The 20,557-nt window shown below is 39.6% G+C and overlaps 1 protein-coding gene across 1 annotated transcript in view; it reads left to right on the forward strand.

Moving 5' to 3' along the window:
* The window catches only part of LOC117093721 (zinc finger protein 100-like), a 566,997-nt gene that overhangs the window by 109,842 nt on the left and 436,598 nt on the right, over positions 1-20,557 (forward strand).

The raw sequence follows: 20,557 nt of genomic DNA on the forward strand, positions 1-20,557 counted from the left end.
CAAATATAAAGAGGGTTGTAGTGCCTTTATTTGTTTCATAGATCTTATTGTAGACGTTTTTTGTAGAGGAAAAACTCTGAAGCAGTTTCTCACACTTTGTTCAGTGTCAGGGAATTTATGTTGAAGAAAAATCGTGCAAATGTGCAGTAAATTTGGAAAAACACTTTATCAAAAACTACAGCTTGGAAAACGAGAGTCCATGACTGGGCGTGGTGGCTCACGCCTGTAATCCCAGCACTTTGGGAGGTCAAGGCAGGCGGATCACGAGGTCAGGAGATCAAGATCATCCTGGCTAAAATGGTGAAACCCCGTCTCTACCAAAAAATAAAAAAATTAACTGGGTGTGGTGGCAGGCACCTGTAGTCCCAGCTACTCGGGAGGCTGAGGCAGGAGAATGGTGTAAACCGGGGAGGCAGAGCTTGCAGTGAGCCGAGATCGCACCACTGCACTCCAGCCTGGGCAAAAGAGCGGGACTCTGTCTCAAAAAAAAAACCAGAATAAATTCATCACGTCGATTCTAAATAACATTAAACATGTTTTATTAAACATCGTGATTTTAATTTTTAAAAGATGAGATTTTGTCACTTCTGTCAAAATATCTACCTTGGAAAAGAAAATAGGATGCAGGGAAACATCAAGTGGCAATTGTTGCTACATAGCTAGAAGGCTACATATGTTTCAGTTATTAGACAACCATTTCAGTACTCTGTGGCTTTTAAAAAGATTGCTGCGCCTTTATTGGGACATAAATCTTAACAATATATACAATTTGACAACTTGAAATTTATTGATATTATGAGCTGTTTAACTGACAAAGTTTTACTTTGACATTTGAATAAAACATCTAATATGCAATTTGCTTAACACATAACTTTGCATATCAACTGCTATAATATAAACTTTTATTGTAACAATGGGAATATAAGATATAAAGATATTTTTACAAGTAGAAGTGAACCAATGAATCCTTTAAGATGAAATGTGAAATCCTGGCAGGGAGGGGAAAAGAACAGAACATATTAACAGAATGCCCTAAGATGGTCTGGGAATACTTACCCCAAATCAATATTTCATCAAGCAGATCACATAACAAAGCTACCAATGTTATTAAGCACTGAACTAAGGTATGTAAATAGAGAGTAAAAATTTGTAATACGCACACACACAAAAAGAGTTCATACTAGAATATGTTTTTGCAGATGCAGTAATAGTAAAAAATATTTAATCCATAATTAAGTCTGTGTAAATATCAGAGAATTTGCAGTAGAAATACATAAGGCACTGTCAGATATACTAAATCAGAGGGCTGAGTATAGAAAATTAAAGTTGGTAGAAAAATTATTTGTATATAACTTTAAGAGGATCAGAAGGTTTTTTGCAGTTACAATTCAAAGCATACTTTTTCTTGAAAAATATTACAGATTTTTTGAAAAGTGAATAGTGATGTCATTCAACTCTGAAATAGTTTCCTGCTGTGTGAAAGCATGGGATCAATTGTTGCTGTATCAAAGATAGAGATTCTTTTTTTGTTTTGTTCTGTTTTTTGAGATGGAGTTTCTCTCTTTCACCCAGACTAGAGTGCAGTGGTGTGATCTTGGCTCACTGCAACATTTGACTTCCAGTTTCAAGCGATTCTCCTGCCTCAGCCTCCCGAGTAGCTGAGATTACAGGTGCACACCACCACGCCCAGCTAATTTTTGTATTTTTAGTAGAGACAGGATTTCATCGTGTTGGCCAGGCTGGTCCAGAACTCCAGACCTCGTGATCCACCCACCTCGGCCTCCCGAGGTGCTGGGATTACAGGTGTGAGCCACTGCTCCTGACAAGAGATTCTTTTTTATTAGGCGGGCATTGTTTGTGATCTTTTCTATTGAAAAGTAAAGACATTAGAATGTAAGATGCATAATGAAAATATAAGTGGAGAGGCTGTTTGGAGTTAACTTATAATATTGAGTGATGCATGAGTTTGGTGCTCAGAGTAATTCTGCATTATGAAAAAACGTTTAATTTTATTTAAAATTGAATTTAGTAGTATATTATCATACTAATTGTACTTTTATATGATAAGATGCAGTACATTTTTTTAAATTTTAGATTGTGTGAAGTTAATAGTTTACCTTAACATTTTTAACATGTTAAATACTACTGTGCATTCAATGAAGCATTGTTACACCACAAACTTTACCCTCTTCCACCTTACTCAAGGGTATAGGTAAAAGATGTAACAATATGCTATTTAGTAACATGATGGATTAACATCTCTAGTAATTTTTTTTTTGCCAATGGCTTTAAAATGCAAATAATATTGTTTCTGTAGGTTAAATTTTTATTTTGTTTTTAATCATTTAAATTTATTTTAATTTTGGTGGGTACATGAGTATATATGCACTATATGGCATATTTTAATACAAGAATACAATATATTATAATATCAGGGTTAAGTGAGGCATCCTTCACCTGTAGCATTTCTCCTTTGTTTTACAAAGAATCCAATTCTACACTTTTTTTTATTTTTTATTTTTATTTTTATTTATTTATTTATTTTTTTGAGACAGCATCTCGCTCTGTTGTCCTGGCTGGAGTGCAGTGGTGCGATCTCAGCCCGCTGCAACCTCCGCCTCCCGGGTTCACACCATTCTCCTGCCTCAGCCTCCCAAGCAGCTGGGACTACAGGCACCCACCACCATATCTGGCTGTTTTTTTGTATTTTTAGTAGAGATGGGGGTTTCACTGTGTTAGCCAGGATGGTCTTGATCTCCTGACCTTGTGATCCACCCGCCTCAGCCTCCCAAAGTGCTGGGATTACAGTCGTGAGCCACTGCGGCCAGCCACTTTTTAAAAATTTTAAAATATACAGTTAAATTGTTATTTACCATAGGGTTATTTTTATGGTTGTAATAAAAATTATATATGAGCAAAAATAGAATTCATTTCTAAACTCTTAATATTTTTTCAAATTTGCTATATATTTTTCTTTGAACATGTGGCCTGTCTGCCTGCAAACACACAGACTTTTTGATTCACATAGAGTTAAATATATATTAGTCTAAAGACAAACTTTAGATGTAAGAAAATTATGGAATAAGTATGTGTGTGTGAGTTTGTAACTATTTTCAGAAGAAAAGAACAATATGGTAACAAAAATCACTTTAATAAGGTGACTACTATAAAACTAAAAACCTAAAAAATACCAAAAGCAAATGTATACTTTGTGCTTTGTATTGAATTTATTACTATACAATCCATGACTTACAGTTCTGAATCTTTTCATGCAAACTCTGTATATACTTGCCTGATACTCATGCTAGACCCATACTTTGTTTCTTACTTTTTGTTTGTTTGTTTGTTTTATAGTTTAGGAAGTATTCATTATATGAGCTGGTCTGTGATTATAAGAATTTTATGAAATTTAGTGCACACAAAATAATTTTTAGATGTAATTCCAAAAGTAGTATATTAAGTTACATTTTACTTAGAGCACTTGATTTTGTTCTTTTAAGGAGAGAACAATAAGTTTTGAGTTTTCTTTAGTGATTGTTCCTTTCACTTTTTATAATTGACATAACTATATTTATTGAGTCAATTTGTTCAGGTAAGTACTAGGTACGCTTCATAAGTCATGAGGATTTTATATATATATATATATGTGGCAAACATATATTACAGTTCTTACTGTGTAATCAGTGTTCCATAATAATTCATAAATATCCCTGCTGGAGTTAGTTTGTAATTTCAACTCAGATGAAAAATATCAATGATGAAGAGATAAGATTGATTCTTCATATGGAGTGGACATTTTTTCCAGACTATAAAACAGTTTTGCTGAATTTATAGAGAAATTCTGGCCGAGGCAGATGGATCACCTGAGGTCAGGAGTTTCAGACCAACCTCGTGAAACCTGGTCTCTAGGAAAACTACAAAAATTAGCTGAGCGTGGTAGCATCCACCTGTAGCCCAGCTACTCAGGAGGCTTAGGCAGGAGAATTGCTTGAACCCGGGAGGCGAAGGTTGTGGTGTGCCAAGATTGTACCATTGCACTACAGCCTGGGTGACAGAGCAAGACTCCTCAGAAAAAAAAAAAGAAATTCTGCTTATTTTCTACTTCAGATATGTTCTCTTATATATTTTCCAGCTATATGCATCACAGCTCTTCTGAATGATAGCTACAGTTTTCTCACTGTTCTCTTCACCCCGTTTGATTTCACATGATACTTTCTAGATTTGGATGAGAAAATTCTATTTTTAGTGTGCTCAAAAATGGATTTTAACTGGAGAGTTTGCTTATCAATATAACTTTCAGATTAGTTAATTAAGATCAAAGGCAGCCAGGTGTGGTGGCTCACTCCTGTAATCCCAGCACTTTGGGAGGCCCAGGCAAGTGGATCACTTGAGGTCAGGAGTTCGAGACCAGCCTGATCAACATGGTGAAACCTCGTGTCCACTGCAAATACAAAATTAGCCGCATGTTGTGGCTTATGCCTGTAATCCCAGCTACCTGGGAGGCTGAGGCAGGAGAATCACTTGAACCCAGGAGGCGGAGGTTGCAGTGAGCCGAAATCGCGCCATTGCACTCCAGCCTGGACAAGAGCAAAACTACATCTCAAAAAAAAAAAGATAAAAGATAAAAGGCACACCCTGTCCATAGGTTAGCGGATTAAATTAGCATTGGTTTTCTTTATTTTTAAAAGAAAAATCTTATTAGATTCTTATACAAAGTGTGGCAAACATAAAACTTGCTTTAAAATATGGAAATTAAATTTTTAAGAGAGTTAATGGTAAGAAATTAATGTTTTTGTTTGTTTGTTTGTTTTTGTTTTTGTTTTTTGAGATGGAGTCTCGCTCTGTCTCCCAGGCTGGAGTGCAGTGGTGTGATCTCAGCTCACTGCAAGCTCTGCCTCCAGGGTTCACACCATTCTCCCGCCTCAGCCTCCCGAGTAGCTGGGACTACAGGCACTTGCCACCACGCCCGTCTAATTTTTTGTATTTTTAGTAGAGACAGGGTTTCACTGTGTTAGCCAGGATGATCTCGATCTCCTGACCTTGTGATCCTCCTGCCTCGACCTCCCAAAGTGCTGGGATTACGGGTGTGAGCCACCGTGCCCAGCCACAAATTTAATTTTCTATGATATAATTATAGCACAATTTACATTTCCATGCAGAATCTTTTAAGTGTGGTGTTAAAGGTTGCAAAATAATGAAATGACCTCTGAATTTAAAATTTAGAAAAATATATCTTTTCCATATTGATTTTACAATTTGAAGAAAAATTTCTCTTATTTTTATATTTATATATTTTTATATAATGTGATTGTTTTATTTTATATATATATATAGTGGGAGAAGTTTAGTCTACAGTTTTTATTTTTAATCACCAAGCTATAGCCAACTGCTGGGTCATTTTCTCTGAAAAAACATTTGGAGATCATGACAGCTTTTGGATTAAAACATTCTCTGTTATTTTGCATGCAAACTAGTTTACTGTGCTCACAGAGTGGCCAGTCATGGGACCATAAGCAACACCTGCCCCTTTAGTGTCTTTCATACCATTACCATCAGCACCAGAAACTCCAGGTGCCCCAAGCTTAAAGTAAAAATCCTAAAGTACATAAGCTTCTCCCATGCAATGTGCTGGATCCAGAACATGCTGTTAAATATCAGAGTTCCTATGGTTGTGACTGACAAATGACAATGATAGCCCCAAAGTACATATTTTTGATACTGTTTAGCCAAGATTATCACAAAGACACAGATAGTATTTGACACATTCTTATTCTTCTATAACGTTTTAAAAATATTTTCTCTTGACAGATAAAATGTGTACTTTTTCTGTAAAACATAATATTTTGAACATGCTGTTAAATATCAGAGTTTCTATGATTATGACTAAAAAATTAAATGACAATAGTCCCCAAACTATGCGTTTTTATACTATTTAGCCAATATAATCACAAAGACACAGTATTTGACACATTGTTATTCTTTTATAATATTTTCAAAATATTTCCTTTTAACTTGACAGATAAAATGTGTACTTTTTCTGTAGAACATAATATTTTGAAGTATATATACATTGTTACTGTTTCTAGGTAATTAATTACCTCATATAGTTAACATTTTTGTGGTGAGACCAGGTGACATTGTCTTATCAGTTTTCAAAAATCCAAATACATTATGAACTATAGTCACCATGTGGTACAATAAATCTCTTGTACCTATTTCTCCTATTTGACTATAATTATGTATTATTTGACAGACATTTTTCCAACCCTCCATTTCTTCTAAATACCTTGGCATCTGATGGTCACCATTTTACTCTACTCTCTACATCAATGGGATTAAGTTTTTTGGAATCCATGTGTAGGTGAAATCATGAAATACTAATCTTTCTGTGCCTGGCCTATCCGAACTAATATAATGTCCTCCAGCTGAATCCATGTGGTTTAAAATAATATAGTCTTTTTTCTTTTTTTCTTTTTTTTTAGGCCAGGTGTGGTAGCTCACACCTGTAATCTCAACGCTGTGGGAAGCCAGGGAGGTGGATTGCTTGAGCCCAGGAGTTTGAGACCAGCCTGGTCAACATGGAAAAACCCCATCTCTACTAAAAAAACAAAACAAAACAGCTGGGCATGGTAGTGCACGCCCGTAATCCCAGCTACTCCAGAGGCTGAGGCATGAGAATCCCTTGAGCCAGGGATGTAGAGGTTGCAGTGAACTGAGATCGTGCCACTCCACTCCAGTCTAGGTAGCAGAGTGAGATTCGGTCTCAAGAGAAAAAAAAGGAATTTTTTTATTTAAATAATAATTAGTATTCCATTGTATATATCTACCACATAGTCTTCATTTACTCATTAGATGTTGAACTGTTTATTCTATATTGTGGCTATTGTGAAAAGTGCTGCAAACAACAGAACAGCAAATGTTTCTTCATTCTGATTTTATTTGTTTTTGGATACATATCCTGTAGCGCAATTGCTTTTATGACATGGTAGTTTAAGTTTTTTGAGAAATCTCTATTTTGTTTTTCATAATCGCTGTCTTCGTTTACATTTCAAACCAACAGTGTGCAGCGCTTCCGTTTTCTTCACATCTTTACCAACACTTTTTCTTTTTAATAAGAGTCATTCTAACGGATGAATTGACATCTCCTAGTTTTGTTTTTTCTTTTTTGGCTTGCCTTTTTGTGACAATTGACATTGAGCATTTTTAAATATATCTGTTGGCCATTATTATGTATTTTTTTTTGAAAAATACTTAGCTACTTATTTTTAATAGTTACTTATTTTTGTTGTATTGTCATTTGAGTTTTTGTATATTTTTGATATTAACCCCTTGTCACACATATAATTTGCACATATTTTCTCCCTTGTTTTAGTTGTCGCATTCTGTTGATTGTATCAGATTCTGTGCAGCAGCTTTTTAGTTTGAAGTGATCTGACTGACTTGTTCTTCCTTTTCTGTCCTGGGATACTTAGGTTAAATTAAAAAACTTGCTGCCCAGACCAATGTTATGGGGCTTTCATTCTATTTTTTGGTAGTTTTTAAGAGTTTTAGGCCTTACATTTAAGTGACTAATTTATTTTGAGTTTATTTTTATGTATGATATGAGATGAGGGTCTCACTTTTCTTTCTCTGCAGATGGATATAAAGTTTTCTAAACATCATTTATTGAAGATACTGTTATTTCCCTTAAAAAAAGTCACCTGTATTTAAAATCAGTTAGCTGTAAATACATGGATATATTTCTGCTCACTGGCCTATATCTCTGTTTTTATTCAAGTACCATACTATTTTGGTTACCATAGCTTTGTAGTGTTTTTCAAAGTCAGGTAGAGTGATACCTTAATTTCTTTTGTCTTGATTGTTTTGGCTATTCAGGGTCCTTTTTGGTACCACATGAAGTTTAGATATACTTTTTTAAAATGTCTGGCTGGTCACCGTGGCTCATGCCTGTAATCCCAGCACTTTGGGAGGCTGAGGCAGGCAGATCACAAGGTCAGGAGATGGAGACCACCCCGGCTAACACAGTGAAACCCTATCTCTACTAAAAAAATTAGCTGGGTGTGGTGGTGGGCACCTGTAGTCCCAGCTACTCGGGAGGCTGAGGCAGGAGAATGGTGTGAACCTGGGAGGCAGAGCTTGTAGTGAGCCAAGATCGCACCAGTGTACTCCAGCCTGGATGACAAAGTGAGACTCCATCTCAAAAAAATAAATAAAAATTAAAATGTCTGTGAAGTATGTCACTGATATTTTGATAGAGGTTGCCTTGTATCTGTAGATCATTTTGTGTAATAGAAATATTAATAATGTCAGTTCATGAATGAGTAATATTATTCCATTGATGTATTACTTAATTTGTATAATGTTCTTTAGAGTAAAATATAAAGTGTTTCAACTTTTTGGTTAAATTTATTTCAAACTGTAGTTAGGTAGGTGGAATTTTTTTGAATTTCATTTTGAGATAGTTACTAATGTATAGAAGTGCTATGACTTTTTGATGGTGCTTTTGTATTTTGAAAGTTTAATAAATTTTGTTTGTTTTTGTTTTTGTTGTTTCAGATAGAGTCTCGGTCTGTACCTAGGCTGGAGTGCAGTGGCATGATCTCGGCTCACTGCAACCTCTGCTGCCTGAGTTCAAACAATTCTCCTGCCTCCACCTTCCAAGTAGCTGAGACTACAGGCACCTGCCACTACACCTGGCTAATTTTTGTATTTTTGTAGGGCCATGGTTTCACTCTGATGGCCAGGCTGGTCTTGAACTCCTGACCTTGTGATCCGCCCGCCTCGGCATCCCAAAGTGCTGGGATTACAGACGTGAGCCACTGTGCCTGGCCTGTTTATTATTTTTAATATTTACTAATGTCTTAGGCTTTTGTATACTTCAAACTATGTATAGGGATAAAATAAAATTATACAGGAGTAATTTAACTTCCTTTTCTCCAACCTGGATGCCTTTGATTTTATTCTCTAATTTCTTTCTCTTGGATATTTAGTATTATGTTTAGAAAGACTGACTAGAGTGGACATTCTTACCTTGTTCTAGCTCTTAGAGTAAAATCTTACAACATATCCCTGTTTAGTATGGTGTTAGCATTTTTTGGTTATATGTGCCATTTATTGGTTGAAGTGCATTTGTTCTATGCCTAATTTTTTCAGAGATTTATCATAAGGGAATGTTAAATTTTGTCAAACTTCTATTGTGCATCTATTTTTTCTTTTTTGCACTCTGCATCTATTTAAATATTAGAGATGTGAAATCACTAATTCTACATACATACAAAAAATGAGAGACTTTGAACATCTCTATGCCTGCAAACTAGAAAATTTGGAGAAAATAGATAAACTCCTGGATACACACAACTTTTAAGGATTGAACCAGGAAGAAACCGAATTCTTGAATAGGGCAAAAATGTACAAAATATATAATAAAATTAGTAATAAAAAACCTACCAAAATCACAGCCAAATTTTACCATATATACAACGATGAGCTGGTACTAATTCTACTGAATGTATTCCAAAATATCAACATGGAATTCCACCTTAACTCATTATATAAACTCATATCATCTTGATACCAAAATCTAGTGAAGACATAACAACAAAAAAACTACAGGCCAATGTTTTTGGTGAACATTGAAACAAAAATCCTCCATGAAATACTAGCAAGCTTAGTTCACAGGCAAATCAAAAAGTTACGTTGCCACAAACGTGAGCATCATATCACATATGTAAGGATGTTTCATCATATACAAGTCAATACGTGTAATTCACCATGTAATTAAAAGCAAAAAGTTACATGATCAACACAGATCAACAAAATAGATGCAGTAAAAGCATTCAAGAAAATCCAATATTCATTCATGAAAATATTCTCAAAAAAGTAGACATTAATGAAACATACCTCAAAAAAATAAGAGCCATCTATGACAAGTCCTCAGCTAACATACTGAACAGGCAAAAACTGCATGCACCCCGTCTCTACTAAAAATACAAAAAACTAGCCGGGTAAAAAAAAAAAAAAAAAAAAAAAAAAAAAAAAAAAAAACTGCATGCATTTCTCATTAGAATAAAAATAAGACTTCGCTCTAAACAATCCTATTCAACATAGTTCTGGAAGGCCTAGTCAGAGCAATCTAACAAAATGAAGAAATAAATGGCATCCAAATAGGAAAAGAAGTCAAACTATTCACTCATGATATAGTTCTTTATGTAGAAAACTTTAAAAAGATTTTACCAAAAGACTCCTAAGCTTAAAAATGACTTCAGCAAAGTCTCAGGATTCAAAATTGATTGATATACACAAATGAATAGCATTTCTTCCAAAAATCAAGAACAGTTTTCTTTAGCCATAAACAAAAAATAATATACCTAGAAATACATTAAACCAGGAAGGTAGGCTGGGCGCCTGTAATCTCAGCAGTTGGAGGCTGAGGTGGGTGGATCATGAGGTCAGGAGTTCGAGACCAACCTGGCCAGCATAGTGAAACCCCGTCTCTACTAAAAATACAAAAAAATTACCAGGCATAGTGGCACGTGCCTGTAGTCCGAGCTACTCAGGAGCCTGAGGCAGGAGAATCGCTTTAACCCTGGAGGCAGAGGTTGCAGTGAGCCAAGACCATGCCATTGCACTCCAGCTTGGGTGACAGAGTCAGACTCCGTCTAAAAAACAAACCAGGGAGATAAAATATCTACAAGAACAACTACAAAACTTTACTGAAAGTAATCAGAAATAGTGCAAATGAAAAAGCATTCTATGTTCATGGATTTGAAGAATGAATATAAATGTCTATTCTGCCTAGAGCAGCCTACAAATTGTTATTGTTATCAAACTGTCAATTACATTTTTTTTTTTTTCCTGCGAGTCAGTCTCGCCTAGGTTGGAGTGCAGTGGTGTGATCTTGGCTCACTGCAACCTCCACCTCCCAGATTCAAGTGATTCTCCTACCTCAGCCTCCCGAGTAGCTGGGATTACAGGCGCCCACCACCACACCTGGCTAGTTTTTGTATTTTTGTTAGAGGTGGGGTTTTGCTACATTGGCCAGGCTGCTCTTGAACTGCCCTTAAGTAATCCGCCCGCCTTGGGTTCCCAAAGTGCTGGGATTACAGGCATGAGCCACCATGCTGGGCTCAACCACATATTATTTCTGGTAACAAAGCACAGCAACATGATTTCTTGAATTTTGCCTGGATCCTAATTCATAAAAGAAAGGTGAATACCATTAAAAGATGTTTAATACACTTCCACCAGAAACAAGAGGCAAGGCAGGCCATAGGGTGCCTCACAAAGGCTGTCATGCAAGGGCGGGAAACCAAACTTCCAGGGAACTGGGACTATTTCTTTATGAACATGATGGTTGGAAGCAAAAACGTGGGGCATTTCCCTGTTGAATACAAAGTAAAATAATGCATGTTGGTGTCAGCAGTTGGGAATAATGTAACATTTGCAGGCTCATAAGAGCTGCCTGAAAAAAGCATGTAAACAATAGTGATTCCTCCTATGGCCTGTGATTCAGCAGGTTTATGGAGCAGTTAAGAATCGCAGATGTCAATGGTCAACACAGAATCGAAAGACATGTTTAATACAAATTATCATTAGTGGAAATACTGAATTGCTTCGTTTCTGCAATTTCTGCTGCTGCTTAAGATGCTTTTCATGAATCAAATCTGCTTTAAAATTTGATACCTGATAACTGATCTCTGTGGGTTTTGAATTGGCTGACTTAACCCAAATGCCAGCTCTTGCCATCTGACTACCATTAAAAGGAACTGAAGTGGTCAACAGTTTCACTTCCAATTTTGTGTGTGTGTGTGTGAGTTTGTGGGAATTTTGTGGTGGCAGCTGTGGGAAAAAGCGATCTGTCATCAGAGCTCCTTTCCTCTGGGTTTTCATTCTCTCTCACCCTGGGAGGAGACCTGGAATCACAGGACAATTTGAAATGTGACAACCTGTGTACAGGAGAGCAGAGCCTGCCATTTCCAAACACCCAGAGTTTTATTCCGGGCCAAGCCTCTGTGATATCCTTCTGTCACCAAATCAGTAGACTTTGTTGAATACCAAGCAGTTCTGTAACACCAACTCAGTGTCTAACATTTGAATTCTAACACTACCCAGAGTCAGCACAGACGTGGTTCAGGTCTCAGTCCCACAACATTGTCCTCTTTGCAGATGCCAGTCACAAACCCCATAGGCCCATCCATGTGCCAAGCTACTGTTTAAAAATTGTTCAATGATCTGATCAATCTACTCACAGAACTCAGAAAAACACTGTAGTTATGTTTACCAATTTATTATAAAATATACAACTGAGGAAAAGTCAAACGGAAGAAATGTATAGGACAAAAAAAGAGGTGGAAAGATGAAACTCATAGATAACCCTGATAAATAGCTGTGATTACTAAAATTCTTCATCTTTTGTGTTCTCCAGGAACAGTTTATAGAAAGAAATATCCCTCCTATTATGACTTAGACAGTGCTCTCTTTTTTTATGTATTACATAGCCAGACATAGACTCTGTCAGAGGTACACAGCCTCCATTTTGAATAGGGGCTGAGTAAAATAAGGCTGAGCCCTACTGGGCTGCATTTCCAGATGGTTAGGCATTCTGAGTCACAAGAAGAAATTGGAAGTCAGCACAAGATAAAGGTCATAAAGACCTGGCTGATGAAACAGCTTGCAGTAAAGAAGCGGGATAAAAACCACCAAAATCAAGATGGTGATGAGACTGCCTCTGGTCATCCTCACTGCTATACTCCCATCAGTGTCATAATAGTTTACAAATGCCCTGGCAACATCAGGAAGTTACACCATAAAGGTCTAAAAAGGAGAGGCATAAATAATCCACCTTTTATCTAGAATATAATTCAGAAATAACCAAGGCCGGTTGCGGTGGCTCACACCTGTAATCCCAGCACTTTGGGAGGCCGAGGCGGGTGGATCATGAGGACAGGAGTTCGAAACCAGCCTGGCCAACATGGTGAAACCCGGTCTCTACTAAAGATAGAAAAAATTAGGTGGACGTGGTGGCATGTGTTTGTAATTTCAGCTACTTGGAAGGCTGGGGCAGGAGAATTGCTTCAACTCAGGAGGTGGAGGTTGCAGTGAGCCGAGATTGTGCCATTGCACTCCAGCCTGGGTGACAGGGTGAGAGACCCCATTTCAAAAAAAAAAAGAAAAGAAAAGAAAGAAATAACCATAAAAATCTGCAACCAGCCTACAGGGAAGGCCATGCCTTTTTTTTTTTTTTTTTTTTAAGACGGAGTGTCGCTCTGTCGCCCAGGCTGGAGTGCAGTGGTGCGATCTTGGCTCACTGCAAGTTCTGCCTCCCGGGTTCACGCCATTCTCCTACCTCAACCTCCCCAGCGGCTGGGACTACAGGCACACACACCACACCCGGCTAATTTTTTGTATTTTTAGTAGAGATGGGGTTTCACCATGTTAGCCAGGATGGTCTCGATCTCCTGACCTTGTGATCTGCCCTCCTCAGCATCCAAAAGGGCTGGGATTACAGGTGTGAGCCACCACGCCCGGCCAGCCATTTCTTTTACTTCTTTACTTTCTTGTTTTTTGTTTTTGTTTTTGTTTTTGTGAGATGTAGTCTCATTCTGTTTTCCAGGCCAGAGTGCAGTGGTACAGTCTTGACTCATTGCAACCTCCGCCCCCCGGGTTCAAGCAATTCTCCTGCCTTAGCCTCCTGAGTAGCCAGGATTACAGAAGCGTGCCACCACGCCTGGCTGATTTTTGTATTTTCAGTAGAGACAGGGTTTCACCATGTTGGTCAGGCTGGTCTCGAACTCCTGACCTTGTAATCCACCCATTTCAGCCTCCCAAAATTCTGGGACTACAGGCATGAGGCACACCGCACTCGGCCTTCTTTACTTTCTTTTCCTTTTTTTTTTTTTTTTTTTTTAGACGGAGTCTCGCTCTGTCGCCCAGCCTGGAGTGCAGTGGCTGGATCTCAGCTCACTGCAAGCTCCGCCTCCCGGGTTCATGCCATTCTCCTGCCTCAGCCTCCCGAGTAGCTGGGACTACAGGCGCCCGCCACCTCGCCCGGCTAGTTTTTTTGTATTTTTTAGTAGAGACGGGGTTTCACCGTGTTAGCCGGGATGGTCTCGATCTCCTGACCTCGTGATCCGCCCGTCTCGGCCTCCCAAAGTGCTGGGATTACAGGCTTGAGCCACCGCGCCCGGCCTCCTTTTTTTTTTTGAGACAAAGTCTCACTCTGTTGCCTAGGTGATGTGCATTGGCGCGTTCTGGGTTCACTGCAAGCTCGGCCTCCCCAGTTCATGCCATTCTCCTGCCTCAGCCTCCCGAGTAGCTGGGACTACAGGTGCCCGGCACCACGCCCGGCTAATTTTTTGTGTTTTTAGTAGAGACTGGGTTTTACTGTGTTAGCCAGGATGGTCCCTATCTCCTGACCTCGTAATCTGCCCACTTTGGCCTCCCCAAGTGTTAGGATTACAGGTGTGAGCCACTGCACCAGGCTCCTTCTTTACTTTTTTTTTTTTTTTTTTTTTTGAGACGGAGTCTCGCTCTGTCGCCCGGGCTGGAGTGCAGTGGCTGGATCTCAGCTCACTGCAAGCTCCGCCTTCCGGGTTCACGCCATTCTCCTGCCTCAGCCTCCCGAGTAGCTGGGACTATAGGCGCCCGCCACGTTGCCCGGCTAGTTTTCTGTATTTTTTAGTAGAGACGGGGTTTCACAGTGTTAGCCAGGATGGTCTCGATCTCCTGACCTCGTGATCCGCCCGTCTCGGCCTCCCAAAGTGCTGGGATTACAGGCTTGAGCCACCGCGCCCGGCCTCCTTCTTTACTTTCTTAACAAATTTGCTTTCACTTTACTCTATGACTTGCCCTGAATTCTTTCTTGAGCAAGATCCCAGAACCCTCTCTTGGGGTCTGGATCAGGACTTCTTTCTGGTAACATTTTCCTGGCAACCACAAAGGGACTGTACTGAAGAGACCTCAGATCCTCCCCTCAAAAAATTATCTGTGGATACGGATTGGCTGACTTTGAGTGAATGGGATGCATATACCTGGGTAAAGGATGAGATTGGGTTACAGGCACAACTTAGGAAAGTCAGAGTCTCTCCTAGGACAGAGTGTGTTAAAGGCTCCTCCTAATACAAGGCAAGGATGCTTAACTGTACTTGGATTCGAGGGCCAACTTAGGAAGGTTACAGTCCTTCCTAAGATCTAGAAGGTTAGAGACTCAGTAAAGTCCCTCTCATCTAATAACTGATTTCACACTACAGGATGTTAATTGCTACCTTTTTGCATTAATCTGTCTTGCACTCTTTGCTAGTGGCTATGGGTGACAAAATTAGGCATCTATAGGACCATGGGACATGGGGGAGATTTTTCATCTCCAAAAGGGGAAACTTGAGAGCTGATGGGACTGTTGGAAAAGATCTTTTTGCTACCAAGAAGCAGCTGCCTGAACTTGTAAAATATATGGCAGTTGTACTCTTTGTGTAGAAATGCAGGATAAACTTACTGCATGTTTCCTTTCTCGCTCTCTTTTTTTGGTTGTTGTTGTTGTTTTTGTTTTTTGAGATGGAGTCGCCTGTCAAACATCGATCATTGCAGTAGGCACAATCTCAGCTCACTGCAACCTCTGCTTCCCGGGCTCAAGCATTTTTCCTGTCCCAGCCTCCTGAGTAGCTGGGACTACAGGTGCCTGCAACCACACCTGGCTAATTTTTCACGCCACCGCACTCCAGCCTGGGCAACAAGAGCAAAACTTCATCTCTAAAAAATAAAATAAAATAAATATAAAAGCAAAAGTATCTATTTCTTTCAGAAAATAAATGTATTATTTTATTAATTCCATTAAAAATCATGAAGTAAGCAATTAGTCATATGGAAACACTTCTAGGCAGCACCAAGTTTCATCTTATAAAATTTAGCATGAAACCCAGAAATCAAGATAACAGGATTTGGACAGAGATACTCACTGTCAAAAATTACCCTGCAAAAAAAGAAACTGATGTTTTCATGAATCTATGTAACTCACCAATTATGTACCACATTTTCTCATGAAAATGTGTTCATTTCCAACAGCAAAAATAAAATATTTTTCCTCTTCTTTTTCTTGGTAGCATTCTGAAAGCTAAGCCTTGAAATTCTGCTTGAAATCACCTAGCTACATAAAAAACACACTGAGAAAATTTGCAAACTCACTCTGGGAAAGAAAAAGGCATGGGACAATTTATTTATTTATTTATTTATTATTTATTTATTGAGATGCAGTTTCGCTCTTGTTGCCCAGGCTGGAGTGCAATGGCATGATCTCTGCTCACTGGAACCTCTCCCTCCTGGGTTCAAGTGATTCTCCAGTCTCAGCCTCCCAAGTAGCTGGGATTACAGGCACGTCACCACCATGCCCAGCTAATTTTTGTATTTTTAGTAGAGACGTGGTTTCACCATGATGGCCAGGCTGCTCTTGAACTCTTGACCTCAGGTGATCTGCCTGCCTCAGCTTCCCAAAGTACTGGGATTATAGGTGTGAGCCACCCTGCCCAGACAGGCACATGAGACATTTTTTGTTTGTTTTTTGAGACGGAGCCTCGCTCTGTCACCAGGCTGGAGTGCAATGGTGCGATCTCTGCTTGGTGCAACCTCCACCTCCCAGGTTCAAGTGATTCTCCTGACTCAGCCTCCCAAGTAGCTGGGACTAAAAGCACGTGCCACCACACCCAGCTAATTTTTGTATTTTTAGTAGAGACGGGGTTTCACCATGTTGGCCGGGATGGTGTCGATCTCTTGACCTCGTGATCCACCAGCCTTGGCTTCCCAAAGTGCTGGGATTACAAGCCTTCCCAAAGGGCGAGAATTTTTAACAAATGAAATACATGATATTAATTTTTTGAAACCCACTTATTTTATGCCCTTTGTAAATATTTTTCTACCTTTCAAGCCCTACTAATATAATGCAATTTACAGCTAAAAAACTGATCAAAATAAGTGAACAAATCTCTTCAAGGTGACAAATCCAGAAACGGCAGTGCTGGTTAAATAACAGATGTGTCTGACTCAGGTTTCAAATCAGGCCATTCAATCACTTGAGAGATTCTTCCACCCACTCCTGCTCACTTACGTGCTCAAGAACGACCCATTCAGGAGACACTGCACTATTTCTCGGTGACTGTCCCAGGTGCATTTTACTTTGCAAGTTCTTACACCATCTCACTGGAGTCAGTTTGTTGTTGTTTTTGTTGCTTGTCTTTTGGGATACTGTAGCAGGATTGATAAGGAATCAGAGAGACTGATGGGGTTGAGGAGGATATTTATTATTTAGGTGCACCAGCCCAGTCGGATTAACATCCAAAGGACTGAGCCCTGAACAAAGAGTTAAGTTACCTTTTAAGCATTTCGTGGGGTGGCAGGGGGAGATCTGTGCAGGGGGAAGCATATTACAGAAGCAAGAAACAAAGACAGTTATTCAATTAGCTGACACATGCATTACATAATTTTTTACTTTCCAGGGAAAAACATGTTTTATGGTTTGAGTTTATCTGTCTAGTGACCTTGCAGCTGCACAGCTAGAGAAACACAGCTAGGAGAGAGAATGCTGCACAGCTAGGAGAGATAATACTCGCTAGCCACGGAAAAACAGGCAGTTAATTTTTTTTTTTTTTTTTGAGACTGAGTCAAGCTCTCTCTCCCAGGCTGGAGTGCAGTGGCCGGATCTCAGCTCACTATAAGCTCCGACTCCCAGGTTTACGCCGTTCTCCTGCCTCAGCCTCCCGAGTAGCTGGGACTACAGGCGCCTGCCATGTCGCCTGGCTAGTTTTTTGTATTTTTTAGTAGAGACGGGGTTTCACCGTGTTAGCCAGGATGGTCTCGATCTCCGGACCTCGTGATCCGCCCGTCTCGGCCTCCCAAAGTGCTGGGATTACAGGCTTGAGCCACCGCGCCCGGCCAGGCAGTTAATTTTTAAAGGACTCCAGCTCTTTTTCTTTCTCGGGGGAATTAGGTTTTCTTACATACAACTGAGTTTCTGCTTACATATTCTTTAATTTCATTTAATTTCTGTTCCATTTCCCCCCTTTTGTGCTTTTTATAACAAAGGTGTTAATAGAAAGTACCACTATTTGCCACCTCTTCATGGAGCTGAGCTTTTTCTTCTACTGGCAGTGGCTGATATTTGGTTAATGCCATTAACTGCATGGTAGTGTGTCAGGTTACTATTGCCTCCATAGTTGACTGAATATTCCTAATAAACAGGGGATAAAAGGCAAGGGAGGATGAGGCAGATACCAAGAATAAGCAAGAACTCACCAACAAGGGTTTTGAATCTTCCAAAGTTTGAGAACCATCCTCCAAAAAAGGCATCCAGGGACCACCCAGACCATGTCTGAACTGGAACATGGGTCAACTTGTGCATTCGAGCTGTGATTTCCATGACAGCTCAGCCATTATTATCAATTACCAGGCAACAGTTAGTTAAATTAAATTTTCCACATATTCCCCTTCTGAGGCTGAGGTAATCTAAAGCCAGTCTATTTTGATATATAGCACTTCTTATTTGTGTTGCTTGTATTGCCAATAAATCTAGTGCCTTTGATGTTTCATTGGTTATAATTTGAAGGACTGCCTGCAACCTTATGATGCAGTTGAGCATATAGATTGGGGTGCAGTATCTCCATGACCTGTCTTGCACCCAGGTAGCTGGCCTATAATATTTAATGGTTCTTTCAGGAGGCCATTTATTATCTTTTTACTTTCCTATGTCTACATCTTTTTTGACATTTGTGTCTATTTTTGTGATTATGCTTCTTCTAGTTCTTCTTTTATTTTCATCATAAACTGGATATCCTAAGAGTTCCACTTGTTTTAGAGGAATTAGAAAGAAGGACGGCTTGATTGTTCTTAACACACATGCCCCTGTCCATTTAGCTGGCAGTTGCCAATATGCCTGTGCTCCACAGGTCCAATATAGGCCAGCGGGTGCCTTCCAAGCATTTGGAACCTCTAGCTGATGCCAAGTGTGGCTTAGAGAATCAAGAGAAAGGATTTGCATTTGACCCAGCCATCCCATTACTGGGTATATACCCAAAGGATTATAAATCATGCTGCTATAAAGACACATGCACACATATGTTTATTGCAGCACTATTCACAATAGCAAAGACTTGGAATCAACCCAAATGTCCATCAGTGACAGACTGGATTAAGAAAATGTGGCACATATACACCATGGAATACTATGCAGCCATAAAAAAGGATGAATTTGTGTCCTTTGTAGGGACATGGATGCAGCTGGAAACCATCATTCTCAGCAAACTATTGCAAGAACAGAAAACCAAACACCGCATGTTCTCACTCATAGGTGGGAATTGACCAATGTGATCACTTGGACACAGGAAGGGGAACATCACACACCGGGGCCTATTGTGTGGAGGGAGGGATAGCATTAGGAGATATACCTAATGTAAATGACGAATTAATGGGTGCAGCACACCAACATGGCACATGTGTACATATGTAACAAACCTGCACGTTGTGCACATGTACCCTAGAACTTAAAGTATAATAATAATAATAATAATAAAAAAGAGAGAAAGGGTTTGGATCTGGTAAATAGAAGTCGTTCTTGGCATTTCTCCATAGAGTTTTGTTTTTAGCCTCATCATAATACTGTTGGCCTAGGCAGGCTGTTTCTCCTACTGCCTCTGTGAAAGCCTTTCCCCATTAGGTGATACAGTACTTTCCAATTATGGAGGTTTTTCACAACCAAACACTAACTGAGGCTGTTGATTCACTGGCAGGGTTAAGCAAAGTGAAGTTATCTTGTGGCATTAATTTCTTTGCCTTCCATGGCCACTGGTCCCCCATATTAGTTCCTCCACATACACAGCATGAGGAAATTTCTAAACTGCCAGCTATGTTTTCACCTAGTTGAGCAAATAAGTTTTTTGTTGATGGGGGAAGCTCAGGCACTGTCTGATGAAAATGCTTATAGAGGCTGGGCGCAGTGGCTCAAGCCTGTAATCCCAGCACTTTGGGAGGCCGAGACGGGCGGATCACGAGGTCAGGAGATCAAAATCATCCTGGCTAACACGGGGAAACCCCGTGTCTACTAAAACATACGAAAAACTAGCCGGGCGAGGTGGCAGGAGCCTGTAGTCCCAGCTACTCGGGAGGTTGAGGCAGGAGAATGGCGTGAACCCGGGAGGTGGAGCTTGCAGTGAGCCGAGATCGCGCCACTGCACTCCAGGCTGGGTGACAGAGCAAGACTCCGTCTCAAAAAAAAAAAAAAAAAAAAAAGCTTATAGAATGACTTACGAACTCGGAATTGTGGGGTTGGAAGCATTTGAGTCCTTCTAGTCTTTTTGACAATTGGTAGTGGAACTCCAAGGCCTGCTCCTTGTCTATCAACTCATAATAGTGCTGTCCGTCCTGTAGACCAAAAAGGTAGCTCTGGCTTTAAGATAGTAAAATTTAATGGATTGCATGTCCTTGTCTTATAATCTGGTTTTTGGGATTATGAACATAAGTGGCATGGCAGGCATCAAAGTACAAGGAAATAGGCCCTTTATAGGAGGGAGGGGCTTTTTTG

This window comes from Trachypithecus francoisi, unplaced genomic scaffold, assembly GCF_009764315.1.
Source record: "Trachypithecus francoisi isolate TF-2019V2 unplaced genomic scaffold, Tfra_2.0 Lachesis_group12, whole genome shotgun sequence".
NCBI lineage: Eukaryota > Metazoa > Chordata > Mammalia > Primates > Cercopithecidae > Trachypithecus > Trachypithecus francoisi.